The sequence below is a fragment of the Rosa chinensis genome, chromosome 7 (genome assembly GCF_002994745.2).
Source record: "Rosa chinensis cultivar Old Blush chromosome 7, RchiOBHm-V2, whole genome shotgun sequence".
Lineage (NCBI taxonomy): Eukaryota > Viridiplantae > Streptophyta > Magnoliopsida > Rosales > Rosaceae > Rosa > Rosa chinensis.
In genome coordinates this window covers 53,896,210-53,907,315 of record NC_037094.1, presented here as the reverse complement: position 1 = coordinate 53,907,315, position 11,106 = coordinate 53,896,210, and the positions used below count along the sequence as shown (strand labels likewise).

The 11,106-nt window shown below is 37.7% G+C and overlaps 1 protein-coding gene and 1 long non-coding RNA gene across 2 annotated transcripts in view; both read right to left on the bottom strand.

The window, feature by feature from the left end:
- LOC112176850 (12-oxophytodienoate reductase 2) overlaps window positions 1-11,106 on the bottom strand; it is a 37,331-nt gene that overhangs the window by 8,532 nt on the left and 17,693 nt on the right.
- On the bottom strand, window positions 1,613-2,376 carry LOC121050554. Its single transcript, XR_005803402.1, has 2 exons — window positions 2,251-2,376; window positions 1,613-2,043 (listed from the first exon to the last, which is right to left on the bottom strand). It is a non-coding gene; the product is annotated as an uncharacterized LOC121050554 (long non-coding RNA).

Here is an 11,106-nt window from a genome sequence, read left to right as displayed (position 1 = left end):
GTATGCATGATAGCCATAAATCTCTCTTCTGGTAATGTCCAAGCCAAAACGACAGGAACCACACGACTTAGGAAGCCCCAGCTGCCACTATGATAGTGTAAGGGCATCACGAATAGCATTGTTGCTAAAATGAATAGTCATTCTTATGAGCAAGAAGGCTAGAAAACAGACTATTAAAGGAACTCGGTACACCCAAACTTGTTAATGCATTTGGATACTATAAGAGATTAAGAGGCTTTTCGAAGAGAAGTATACAGAGCACATAGCATGCATGCTGCATGCAGAAGAGCATCAAATACAAAATTATCTGGCGATGCATACAGAGCAGTATAATCTGTATGACAATGCTTCACACTTAATTACCCAATATACTAAATTTGAGAAAACAGAACCAGAAACACCTTCATTTTTCTTGTTACCCAACTGGGACCTATTACTATTACTATGCGGACAAGAACCAGTTTAAAGCAGAACATAAGGCCCCTGCTATATAGAAAATAAACTAAAAAACTAAAATTCTTGAGCTCTTAGCCATCTTGATCAATGAAATTATATAATACTGAAGCAAAGATTAGGCATGTACCGATGAGAAAGATTGAACTTTCTGAGTTTGTAAGGAGTGAGAAGAGAAATGGTGGGAGCTTGAGCAGACTTACTAGAGCTATCTACTAATCCTACTATCTTCTGGGTTGTGTTTTTTGATGGGGTTGCAGTAGATATGAATGGAGGACCCAATTGGGTCTTGTTACATTGTTCAGGTAAGAAACAAGACACGTAGGTAGGAACAAAAAGGAAGATGCCGTGGGTTGATGGTGTTAACAGAAGAAAGTTCTTCTCATTTGTTTTCTCCGTTTAACAAGCTTAATTGGTGTTAATTAGTGTTAATTAGTTAGTTAGGTATGCCTGCATGTTTCATTAGCTGGTTAGTTAGTGCCCTACAGCTGTGCTACACGTGGCACACTATCACTACTACACAAAAGGCTTCACACGACGGTTTAAAACTGTCGTCTCACACTTTGCATTTCCGTGGTCTATCGAGGCGTCGTCTGATGAAACGCTGTCAGACGACGGTTTTCAACCGTCGTATACCGATCATTGGGTCGACGGGTTTCAGCTAACTCCGTCGTCTGATGGACCGGCAGATTTGCCAACATGCTGTCAACAAGCTGTCGCCAGAAATATGCCGTGGTGTAACTTCTACACATACCACGGTTTTTAGGATTCCAGCATTGTCTCTTTGTTGTTCAGAAGTCAGTTTTTATTTTTAAGATGTTGTGTGAATTGTATACACACGACAGTTCTTCCAGTATAAAATGTGGTGTGATGACCTAAAAGTTCAATGTATGTGTGCCTTCACACGACAGATATAACTCGAACCGTTGTATTGTGACATTTGAGACAATGGTTTTTGCTAATACTTGTTGTCTTTGTGTGCATTCAACAATGATATCAGTAAGAACCGTCGTGTGAATTGTTGAAAATTTGTTTGATTCAACCCTATAATCCTCATCAGACGACGTATTTTCCTTTTTTCCTACTGTTGTTTGATTTGGTAATGGCAAGATTCAGATTTAGTTGGAACCAAAAATTGACCAAATGAACAATAATTTTCTTATAATAAATAGCTGTTATAATCCCATAAATGGATCCGATAATGCTAATTGTATCCAAAAAATATAAAAGATCACATCTACGGATCTCTCATACCAAAAAAAAACATCTACAAATGTGGCTAAAATAGTCTCATCCGTACATGATCACATCTATAGAAGAAATGTAATTCAGGCCAACCCAAAAAGGACCAACATCTTGCCTAATGCACTTCAGACCTTGCATATACCCAAAAAAGACCAACAATGATTCATCCCAGCACACTTTCCAACTTTGTCAGGTTCTTCACCTCATAATTTGCGAGTTCATTACGCAGTTCATCAACTTCAGCGTTTGTTGCGAACTAAAGACAGGTGGTGGATGAGTGCCCCATAGTGATCCTCATTGATGATTTAATGTGTGCCAGGCAAGTCTCCATAATGCAGATTCCCCCTAAAAATAAAAAGATGGAAATGTCATATGCTGCTAAGGCTGTATGAGATATTACTGTAAACATACTAACCTCAGGAACTATCCTATTGAGGAACGTCTCTGTTTCAGTACGAACATAAGAGTCAGAGTTCTCATTGATAGTAAAAGGAGCACTTATGTGCGGTGCTCAAAGAATAATCCAAATAAAAAAACTCATGACCAATTTACCTGTCTAATTTTCTCAGTACCAGTTGCAGCAATGAAATCAGGAAGCTGAAACGGTTGTTTCTCGATACCATGTTTACCCTGCAAAATCAATCAAGTCTCGATGAGATACCAGTAATGGTATAGTTCTTTACTCAAATCAGCAATCTACTATATTAAAATTATAGATGAAGTCCAGAGCACTAAGAATTATGGGATGGCCTCTGAAAGTTCAAAGCAGATACATTGGTACCTTTAAAATGAATAAAATGTGTACAATATGCTAAGTATATCCCCAAATATGGCCTTAGTTATGCCTATATCCCCCAATCAACACTAGCAGATACATATAAAGATAAATCAATCAAGGGTGACTTTTGCCAAACACCTATTACTAGTAAGAAATTCCTGGCTTTTCAATTTGTTCACAGAATACCTAGAACTGCAGGTGAGCAGGTTTATGTTCTTTTGTTAAATAAAACTGGAAGAAAGTTAGTAGTAGAGGACGACCACGGCTTAGAGAAAGTGTTAATTTAGCATTCCTATATTCCCATATTATTTTGCATTTTTAATTCTAGACACTACATTTCGATGACTTCGTGAACATGTTATGCACTCAGAATTTCAAAAAGACCAGCAATTTAGGATCAGCTGCAGTTGCATCCCACACCTGGAAACATATTAACAGTTAAACAATCTTAATATCAAAGCTGTACAAATGAAAAAAAAAAAACAACAACAGAGAGAAACATACATGAGCTATTTATCTTGCATATAGTCCAAGTATTTACCAGGTCCCAATTATGCCTATATCCCCCAATCAACATATAGTCCAAGATTGTATTGAAACCATTTGAATTAGTTACACTACTACGTACTACCGTTTCATAAACCAAAAAAATCAAACAGAAGTAAAAAACTTAAAACTTCCTTTCTTGAGCAAATGAAACATAGGCAAATGACAGTAAAAACAAACTAATAAAATCAAAATTGAATTCAAGTATCTAAATTTAATCATGCCCAGATCAAGAATCTCAGGGAACTAGCATCAAACTGGAGCTAAACCCATCTTCTTGTGCACACTATAACATACACTTCACCTCTCTCCCACAAGAATTAAAAAAAAAAAAAACAGCAAGAGACTCTGAAGCATACTAAGTTCCCAAAATCCCAAAAAAAAAAAAAAAAAAAAGAAGCAAGATTATAACAAGTCAAGTGGGAGTGCAAGTCATGAGAGTTACTTCTTTTATACTATCAATTGCCATTCCAAGTTGAATATCAACACCCTACATTAGAAATTAGAAAGAGTACGTAAGTCTAAAAAAATCAAAGTAAACAAGAAAGAGAGTAACCGTCATGAAATATCATAGATGAAAAAGTAAGGCCTGAAAAACAAAAGCCTTAAGAGTCCCATAACTTGTAGAGCTAGAGTTCAAGTACAAAACCAATTAAGCCACTGAAACGTTGAGTACAAACTTTAATACTTCATTAATAAGAAATCTGACCTTGTATCAAGTTATTGACGAATCACAATCTTGTAACTAACATGTTATATCTACAATTCAATACAGATTTGAATACTAACCAAGCAATCACATACCAAACACCAAAACTTAATCAGACTTGTATCAGACAAATTTCAGAAACTAAAGCACAAAAAACTTATAAGTTATTCCTCAGCCCTCAATCCTAATAAAATTTGAGCTTTGAATCCCATAATCACCTATCCATTTATGACTTATGACTAATTGATTAGACAACTAGACATTTCTTTTCTTTTCTTTTCTTTTATCCTAATCTCATAACCTCCAGCTACCTATTTTCAATTACCTCCAGCTACCTATTTTCAATTAGCTAAGATCTCAGATGATGAAACCAGAGATAAGGGTGAGGAGGAGGAATGAATAATAAACAAGAAAGAGTTAATTTTCCCCAAGTCCTTTTCTACCACAAGTCCCTTTCTATCAGACCGACTCTGTATAATAGCACAGATCAATTGAAAACATCGCACAAATCGAAGCTAACTCAAACTTTATCGAATTCAAAAACAAAATTATTTACTGGATGAGATCCATGTAATTGAGATCGTTTTTTGGTTCAAGACTGTAGTTATATGTTTTGACAATATAGCAATATATAGATAAAAATACATACCACTTTGTCAGACGTTGCCTTGGGTACTGCTGGCATTTTGGTATTCCATCAATTAAAGAAACAAGTCAATGGAAAACAAGGCCAAAAGGTGTGGCAGAAAAACAAACCGTAGAAAGCATCGAAAACTATAGTAAGGTCATATAAAATGAAATCAATGGAGAAAATGGTTTGTATCTAGATAAATGAGCGGCGAGATCATGATTAATAGCAGTAGTTGCTGTCAAAATGCAGGTCTAAAAGTACTTACTAGGATATCGCTACAGCTCTTGCTGGGTGAGGTCATAGGTGAAGGGGCAAAGCTGTTCCACTCTACATTTTGCAACATCCTTCGCTCTTCTGCAGAGAAAACTGAAATTGCAGCCAATCCTCTCAACGGAAAGCCATAGAAATTTCTATTAAAATTAAATTGGGACTTTTACCTTTCAGAAAACCATAACCAGATTCATTTCGCCTAACAATCCCACAAAAATTCCAACAATTTTGAAAATTTATCTTAGTGATTGGAGAGAATAAGACAACCACCACATAAAATCCCCCAAACTAAAAACCCTAGAAATTTCAATTGAAATTAAATTGGGGATGTTTACCTTTCGGGAGGGATCAGCTTTGGAGCTAGAGCGATGCGATGAGGTTGTTCGTCATCTGTGCTAGGCACCGACTGGATCCTCTTCACCCGTTCATGGGGTCGAAGGAGCTCACCCTTCAAGTTCTTCTGCTCCTACGTAGAGAGACCAAAATGGACTGTGAGAGAAAGAGATTTAAAGAATTGGAGAAGAGATGGCTTCCAATCTAGGGCTCTCTCCAGGCTACCCATTAGGTTTTCAATCTAGAGGCAGAGATGGTTTTGGTCGGGATTCGTCGAAGAGTGAGAGAGCTTTGGTTGGTGTTTGTCGAAGAAGAGATATGGTCGGGGTCTCTGGAGGAGATAAGGTTGGGGCTTGTCAAGAAGAGGGGGGAGACTTGTGTCGAAGAAGAGAGAGGGAGAGGGTCGAGGACTCTAGGTCTGTCGAAGAAGGGGTTTCTCAAGGAGATAAGGTTGGGGTTTGTCAATTCTTTCGTTCCCAAAATGAAGTATAGGCTAGGTGGCGTGGTTTTGAATAAGAAGCCCTTGTTTAATTCATGGACAAGCCCCTCAGAGGCTCAGACAATGGTTTTTCATATCTGTTGTCTGAAAGCCACTTGAAAATTTTCAATTTTGCCTCCTCATGCTACCTGGTGAGAGGGAAATAAATTTGGGGGAAGAATGGTGGGAAATGTTGGAGGGAATGTCGGTGAACATGTTTTGACTTGCAAATCTATAAATTCACACCACAGTTTTAAAGAAACTGTCATATAAACACTACATGCTGAGGAAATTTAAATGGTGCCAATTGGTGCAAAACTTGCCGCCTCTATAACAATTTAACCTCATACCATGCTTCCATTTATAAACATCTTCTGAAGCAATACATAATTCCAGCATGAAAAATACCCGTTGGTTGAATTCTTATTAGAAGACGGAAATTTTACAACCGTCGTCTCAATAATGAGAAATTATTCACACCACGGAAAACAGTGTTACGTCGTATGAGAGGTGTCGTGTGATTCATTTTCTGTAGTAGTGTATCATGCAATCTGGAAATGTATATAAATATCTCTCTTCCCATTGTAACATATTAGAACTGATATTCCCAAAGTTGTTAGTGAAAATATCTCAGTTTTCTCTCTTCTATTTCTCTCTCTCATAAAGCTAACATGGTATCACGAGCTCAGGTCACGACCTAGGTTTTGGTTATCGTTCTCGTGCTTCTTCAGCTTGCTTCGTCTTCATTTCTCGCCTCTCTCTGCTCGTCTTGATTCTACATTTGATTCTGCTATCAAAGATAAGTGCTTTACTCCTTTGAACATGTTCATCTACAATTTTCTTGAAGAATTTACTGGAAGTTGAAATTGTTTTGCTTCGAAGCTTGAGATCTTGTGTCTATTGTGGTTGATTTACTTTGATTCTAGTTGCAATTACTAAAACGAAGGAAAATTTCACAACTCTGTGATATTGTTGAGGTTTCAAAACCCTAAATCGTGAAAGATTGTGATGGTGATGTGATATTGAGGTTTCAAAGCCTGATGAGAAGTATAACTAGTAGTCTTTTATAGAAATTACTGAGGTTTGTGCTTATTTGTCTGAGATTTGTTTCATGTGGTTTAGAAACCGTGATATAAAGACTGTGAAGAAATGTTTTGAAGAAGTGTGATTCTTGTGTGGTTATGAAACCCTAGCCTGTATCAATTTGAGAAATAAACTGTTATTTGAGGAAGATTCACTGCTCCTAAAGCCTTGCAAGCATAAAATTGTTACTTGATTTCTGTGTTTTTCATATATACACATTATGGCTAGTTCTACACCTCAAGCTCGCACCATCACTACTCAAACTACTGTGTATCTACCAAATATTCTGCTTGATGAATCAAACTATCCTACTTGGCTGTTTCGATTGGAGTCCTTTCTCAGAGGTCAAAACTTATATGGATATGTTGATGGCTCAACTCCATGTCCTGCTCAATATGCTGATGGTGTCACTGGTGTTGCATCTACTGAGTATGTTAATTGGAAGATTCAAGATCAGAGTATAGTCAATATGATTGGCCAAACTCTAAGTCCTGTGGCTATGTCATGTGCTGTTGGGAGAAAATCTGCTCAAGAGATGTGGTCAAGGCTCAAACTCAAGTTTGCTGCACCAAATAGGCAGAATATCTTGCAACTTAAGTCAAATTTGCAGAATTTAAAGAAAGGCAGTGATGACATTGAAGGATACATGGACAAGATCAAGGCTGCAAGAGATGCTTTGGAAACAGTTGGAGTGTTTATTGATGATGAAGATGTTGTAGTTACAGTACTTAGAGGCTTACCAGCTGAATATGCAGCAATCAAAACAGTTATCAGGGCTCAATTTGTGAGCTGCTCTATTGGTGAACTAAAAACACTACTCAAAGCAGCTGAAATTGATATTGAAATTGAGAATCAATCTGCATGCCTCAAATGTCACTCTTACTGCAATGGTTGCCAAGGGAAAATCAGAAGCTTCTACATCAAACAACACCTCAAGCCATACTGGTGCAGAATCCATATCTCAGGCCTTTACACCATTAACTCCACCTGGTTTTGCACCTTTGTCTACCACTCAAGGAGTAACTCATGCTCCCTATGTTTCAATACCAGCTATTCCCTATGGCTACAACCACTTCAATTCCTTCCTATGCAAGATCCTAGTACTGCTATGACTGGCTTTTATGCAGGAAGACCACCCTTTGGAAATCAGAATGCAAGGTTCAATAACAATATTGGCAATTTCAGAAACAACAATCAGTTTGGCAATGGTGGTAACAGAAATGGGAACTTTAACAATCAGTTCACTTCTGGTACAATGAGTAACTCTTTCTTCAGGCAAAATGGTACCAATACAGGCAACAACAACCTTGCTTGTCAACTGTGTGGGAAGAATGGTCATGGTGAAAAGACCTGCAGAACCTTGTCTAACTTTCAGGGTGTTCAAGGAAACATGAATATTGGTAATTGTCAATACTGCAATAAGCCTAATCACACTGCAGACAGATGCTACTACTTGATTGGATTTCCAGGTCAACAACAAGTCCAAATGAATCAGAATACTCCACAACAAGGGACTGCAATGCTTGCTGCAACAAACACATCACCTCAGTTTTGGCTAGCTGACACAGGGGCTACCAATCATATGACAAATGAAATTCAGCTGCTCAACAATGTTGCTCCATACAATGCATCTGACACTGTTCAAGTTGGTAATGGTAAACACTTAAATAATACTCATATAGGTAACACAATGCTGGGAATGTTGAAACTTGACAATGTGCTACTCATACCTGAACTTGCTGCTCACTTACTGTCTATATATCAGTTGTGTAAACAAAATAACTGCTCTGTGTGGTTTGATGAGTTTATGTGTGTGATACAGGACAAAGTGCTGGGTCAGGTGCTGTACAAGGGACTGAGTAAGCAAGGATTGTATTCAATACCTTTTGATTTGCCACTGTATATCCAGAAACATCAAAATCAAGCAGCTTCAACTAGCAATAAGATTTTCTTCAAATCAGTCTGCATATCTTGGAAGAATGGTCAAGCAATCCTTGTGGCATCAAAGGTTTGGACATCCTGGAAATGAAATTGTTCAAAGTATGCTGAATAAGTGCAATATTTCTTGCACACCAGAGCAAGACTCATCAGTGTGTGAAGCCTGTTTACTAGGGAAATTTCATAGATTACCATTTACTCACTCAGTTACTAGGAGTGAGGTTCCATTTGAAATTGTGCATTCTGATGTATGGGGACCATCACCTTATGTTTCTATAGATGGATTCAGGTATTTTGTACTTTTCATTGATGATTGTACCAGGTATACCTGGATTTTTCCAATGAGAAATAAAACTGAAGTGCTCAGCTATTTTCAGTCTCTATGTGTTTTTGTTAGCACTCAATTCTCTGTTCACATTAAGTGTCTCAAAAGTGATGGTGGAGGTGAATATACAGGAAATAAATTCAAGGATTTTATGTTAAGCAAGGGTATTATTCATCAGGTTTCATGTCCTTACACACCACAGTAAAATGGCATCTTAGAAAGGAAAAAAAGACATATTAGAGAAACTGCTGTTACCCTACTTCAAGCTGCTCATATGCCCTCTATTTTCTGGTATCATGCATGTGAAATTGCAGCCTATCTAATAAACAGAATGCCAACTCCTGCATTAAAGATGAAGTCTCCATTTGAACAATTATACAAGAAGGTTCCATCTCTAGAAATTCTCAGAGTTTTTGGCTGTGCATGCTATCCTCTTATGAGCACTCACAACAGTAAAGTGCATATTCATTGGTTTTGCAGCAGGTTACAAGGGTTATATCTGTTACAATCCAGTAAGTAAGAAATACATCATTTCAAGACATGTATTTTTTGAAGAAAATAATTTTCCATATGCTGCTCAGAAGTCCACAGGGTTATCTACTTCACCAACATACTCCTTCAATCCTTACTCAACTCTTACTCAGTCTCCTCAGCATCAACACCAGCCTGCACTTGTCCAAAACATCACCACAACTACTCAGGTATCTTCTGCTTCTGTACCTTGTTCTGCAACTACTAATGACTCATCTACTGCCACTGCAAATAGTATGCCTGTTGAATATATGCCTGCTTCACCTGTACATAATGTATCACCAAATCACTCAGGCTCATTAGCTAATCACTCACCTGACATGTTATCACATGAAGTTCTAGCCTTTAGTACTGATCATAACACTGTTATCAATTTTGGAGAAACTTCTGGTAATGTTACACTTGACACACAACCAGGAAATGGTTCTATTTCTCTTGTCTTAGATTGTGATCAGGCCAGGCCTACAGCTCAAGTTTCTGAAACTAATATCCTGCATCCAGTTCAAGGACTCACTAATCCTACTGTTAATGATCACACTATGCTTACAAGAAGCAAAAGAGGCATACTAAAGAAAAAGTGCTTTCTTTCTATTCTTCAAGATAAATCAACTGATTTTGTCTACTGCTGAACCTCATAACTATAAAATTGCTCTTACAAGTCCCATCTAGAAAAATGCAATGCAAGAAGAGTATGATGCTCTTATGAAGCAGCAGACCTGGAGTTTGGTTCCATTACCACCTGATAAAAACTTAGTTTCATGTAAGTGGATTTTTAAAGTTAAAAAGAATGCAGATGGCTCTGTGGCTAGGCATAAGGCTAGGTTGGTTGCCAGAGGTTTCTCACAGGAATATGGAGTGGACTATGATGAAACCTTCTCACCTGTTGTCAGACATACTACTGTGAGGCTTATTCTAAGTCTAGCTGCCTATTCAGGTTGGAAACTTCATCAGATGGATGTCAAAATTTCATTTCTACATGGTATTCTCAATGAAGAAGTCTACATGGTTCAGCCTAGTGGTTTTGAAAATGCCAGTTATCCTCATCATGTTTGTAAACTTCATAAATCACTTTATGGTCTCAAGCAAGCTCCAAGAGCCTGGAATGAACGTTTTACACAATTTCTCCCTTCTCTAGGCTTTGTGTGTTCTTATGCAGATCCATCACTTTTTGTCAAAATCACTGGCAGTTCCAGGGTGTATCTTCTACTCTATGTTGATGATATTATAATCACTAGCGATAGTGCAGTTCTCATATCAGAAATTAAGCAACAACTTCAAGCAGAGTTTGATATGAAAGATCTTGGTGATTTACACTATTTTCTAGGATTGGAAATTCAATATAAGCATGATGGTCTATTTGTTTCTCAACAACAGTATGCCAAAAAACTTGTACATAGAGCAGGCCTAGATGATTGTCACACACACTTAACTCCCTGTCAGTCTGGTGTCAAATTATATAAAGATGGAGGTACTCTCTTAGGTGCATCTGACATACCTTACTTCAGAAGCCTTGTTGGTTGCTTGCAGTATCTTACATTTACAAGGCCTGACATTGCTTATAGTGTTAATTTTGTGTGTCAGTTTCTTCACTCCCCCACAGAGGCTCATTTTCATGCTGTGAAACGCATTCTCAGATATATTAAAAGAACTGTTAATCATGGCATTCATTTCAGGAGGGGTGATTTTTCCAATCCTCAATTTCATCTTCATGCTTTTTGTGATGCAGACTGGGCTGGTGATCCAAATGACAGGAAATCGACTACAGGCTTTGTTATCCTTCTTAATC